This window comes from Sinocyclocheilus anshuiensis, unplaced genomic scaffold (assembly GCF_001515605.1).
Source record: "Sinocyclocheilus anshuiensis isolate Anshui unplaced genomic scaffold, SAMN03320099.WGS_v1.1 scaffold190, whole genome shotgun sequence".
Classification (NCBI taxonomy): Eukaryota; Metazoa; Chordata; class Actinopteri; order Cypriniformes; family Cyprinidae; genus Sinocyclocheilus; species Sinocyclocheilus anshuiensis.
The window spans coordinates 1,077,509-1,081,630 of NW_015547663.1; positions in this window are offsets into that span (position 1 = coordinate 1,077,509).

Consider the following 4,122-nt stretch of genomic DNA (forward strand, 5'->3'; position numbering starts at 1 on the left):
GTTTTTTTTATTAGTTGCCTGTCCATTAATGCAGTCATGTACTCATCCCAAGTGAAGTGTGGTCAGCAATCGATCAATAGATCTTTTTTGTGCTGTGAACAATATATATTTGAGGTGTTATTTTAAACCATTCTCAGAAAACAAAGATTAAGGCAGTCACATTTAATGTTCTCATATCAAATATTGTATGTTTTCCTCAACATTTTTTAATTAGCCTTGTATATATTAGTTGAGATCCTACAGTTGTCTTGGGGAGTTTACTAAATCATATTCTGTTCACTTATCTGAAAGCTGTAAATCTATAGAAGAAAGCATTTATGCTGTTTTTTTGTTGTTGTTGTTTTTGACATGTTGTCTGAGTGATGTGTCATTTAGTGCAAGGTTTCCTCAAACTGCGGTTTGCGAGATGATGAAAAGTAAATAATTCAAAACTCAAAAATAACTGGGGAAAATTGGGGAATACCTGTTTTATTACAGTAATATTGAAAGACGAATGACACTAACAGTGAGGTCATGTTTTTTTGTAACTCATTTTTTTTCTGTGGTTTCATGCACTGTTGCAGATATGAAATAAATGAATGTTAACAAATAGTAGACTTAATTTTCTAAGTCTAAGCAATGTTACTTTGGATTATTTGATATACCAAAATTCAGACTTGACCATAACTAAATGTTGTGATCACACAATATTGTGCAATGTACATGAAGTTAATCTTTACAACCTGTCAGAAAATTCACATTGTATTGTTGTATATTTTTAGTCCAAATCCCTGAGTTCCACACAAGAACATCTATTATCTTTGTTGTTATTGTATTTATTATCCCCACAATGGTCTACCTGTCAGGTCTCCCAGTGTGACCAGCTTCCAAGAAATCCTCTAAAATCAGCAAGGCTGTAAGACCAGCTAATATTGGAAAGCCATTTGTGCTGGTTTAAGCCGTTTTTTTTTCCAGCAGGGAATATAAACATGCAGAGTTTCAAAAGGAGGGCATTTAAAAAGAGACGCAAACTCTGCCCACAATGACGGCAACAGTTTAAGGAGGGCACTGAAGAAGAGGACCTCAAAGAGAACACTTCCACAATGAAGAACCAAAGCAGAGGTCTGAGTGTTATTCTGCCCAATAACAAAGAACTGAGCATGACTGTTGGGGTGAGTGAAATGGATTTATACTTCCTAATATCACAATGATATTTGAATATCTGACATGGAGTGCCACTTTAAGAATCACAGCCTCTTTTATTTTTGTTAGTAAGTTATATTAAGTATGATTGATGTTGGATGTTATAAAATCTTTCCATATATTTTGCCTTTGTGATGAACATTTATTCAGATTTCCGACTTCTTAAAGTTACAGCACTGCTTAAAAACAGCCTGAACTGGCTTTCTGGTTAGTTTCTTTTATACGTCGCTTGTCTTACTGTTTAGCATCTCTGTATTACAGCTTAAAGACAGAGGTCAAGACGTGTTCAAACAGCTGTTCGAGCTACTCAGCACCTCAGATCTTACCCTCTTTGGTCTGAGTGTGGTAAAGGGTCTGTTTTCCTTTTTTTGTTTATGTATGTAAAACTGCTGACTAAACCCTTTGTTAGAATGATTTAACTAAGGGCTGAGCTTTGCAAAAAAACAAGAATGAAGGGAGTACCAGCTCTGTTTGTCTAAGCCAAGGTAGCTATTTCAACTTGTCTTGTTCATTCCATTTCATTTAGACAATCAACCCCTGTTTTTGGATCTGGAGCAAAAATTGTCCTTGTATCTCCCAAAGTCCTGGAGAAAGAATACATCAAAGGTAAAATCAAGCTCAAATAAAGCTGTCATGTGAAAAAATTAGGACACCCTATTGAATTCCATGGTTTTCTGTATCGGGACATAATAAAAAAAAATATCTGGTCCTTAGCAGGTCTTAAAATTTGGAAAATAAAACCTCAGATGTACAACAACACATGACATATTGCACCATGTCATTATTTATTTAACAAAAATAAAGCCAAAATGGAAAGGCCATGTTTGACAAAGTTAGGACACCCTTACTGTTAACATAGGAATTAAGAGGGTAAGTAGCAGTCAGGCACTGCTAATCAAATGCCTTTGATTAACTGATCATCAGTAAGAGTAATAAAGAGTCCTCTGTAAAAGCAGACGTTTTGGCAGTTTGCTGGTCTGGAGCTTTCAGGTGTGTGTTAACACAATGCCAAGGAGGTAAGACATCAGCAATGATCTTAGAGAAGCAGTTGTGGCTGCCAAGATCAGCACAAAAACCTCATAGCCCAGTCAATGTCTGGACCGCATCCTGATTAAAATTCTGTGGTGAGAGCTGTTAATAAACAAATGCCCACAAACCTCAACAAACTAGAGCGACACTGTAAAGAAGAGTGGTTCTAAATTCCTCCAGAATGATGTGAGAGACTGATGCAGATTTTAATTACTTTAAGTTACTGCTGCTAAAAGTGGATCTACAAGCAATTGAATCATAGGGTGTACTAACTTTGTCACGCATGGCTTTTCCATCTTTTTGTTAAATAAATGACACAGTGTGATATGCTGTGTTGTTGTTCATCTGAAGTTTTATTTTCCAGATTTAACACAATGCCAAGGAGGTAAGACATCAGCAATGATCTTAGAGAAGCAGTTGTGGCTGCCAAGATCAGCACAAAAACCTCATAGCCCAGTCAATGTCTGGACCGCATCCTGATTAAAATTCTGTGGTGAGAGCTGTTAATAAACAAATGCCCACAAACCTCAACAAACTAGAGCAACACTGTAAAGAAGAGTGGTTCTAAATTCCTCCAGAATGATGTGAGAGACTGATGCAGATTTTAATTACTTTAAGTTACTGCTGCTAAAAGTGGATCTACAAGCAATTGAATCATAGGGTGTACTAACTTTGTCACGCATGGCTTTTCCATCTTTTTGTTAAATAAATGACACAGTGTGATATGCTGTGTTGTTGTTCATCTGAAGTTTTATTTTCCAAATTTTAAGACCTGCTAAAGACCAGATAATTTTGTATTATTAAAAACAACAACCATGCATTTCACTTCTTCACGTTGCATCTTACTGTGTGAGATGAAACATTCACTCTTTTCATAGCTTTTGCTGGCTCCTAGACACTTGCTTTGTATTTCTCCTGCTCTTTTCTTGGCAAAAATCACTCACCGTGAAACAAAAGTTAGATATAAAGCCCTGATTTTAGGGACCTTGTCACAAGTCCACTGGTTTTGAATTTCTATTACTTTTGTGCAAAGAAATAAGTCTCCTGACAAATTTCTCTCAGGTGGTTCCATTGCTGTCAGCATTAAGTCTGAAAATAATTCAAAGAAAGGAATTATTTGATTTAACAAGGATGCATTAAATTGATTTAAAAAAAAGTGACTTTTACACTTTTACATTATAACATTTTTCTTTTTCAAATAGATGCTGTTCTTTTGAACTTTGTTTACCAAAGAATCTTGAAAAAAATATACCACAATTTACACAAAAGTACTGTAAGAATTAGATCAAAATAAATATTTAAAAAAATGACTGAAAAGTGTTCTTGTGCTGTATCTCTTTAAAATAAACATCTGTAAGTCTGAAAAAATCTGAATAAAAAATCTAATAAATCAAACAATACATGACTGACAGTCAGGAGTCACAACTGAGTGTTACAGAACATGTGAAGTAAATACTGAAATGACTAATTGCATGTAAGGGCATATCAGTAAGTAGTTTTTTCTGGTTTGGTGTCTTCAATTTTTGATTCAGTAACATTTCCTGTAAATTGGCAGTGGCGGCTGGTGGGTTTTAAAATGGAGGAGGCACATTAATTGTATTCGTCTGGGGTCCCTGCCGATTATTATTATTATTTGCTTAACCACTTTAAAATGGCTTTTTGGTTGCTTTTAGTCAGAAAACGTAAAGAAAACGACATACAAACAGCAAGATAATATAATTTCACTTACCTGGCCTATCACTTAAAGCAAACATCCATCCCTTCTTAAAAGTATGTGTTAAAAGAGAGCTGCCTGTTGCGCCATTTAATTAAGCCGTCTGCTGTTGCCTATATCCAGCTTAGGCTGTTTTCCCTTTTTTTTTAATTTGTATATATACTGTTTGAATGACAGCTTGGTAAATCTGTTGGCAA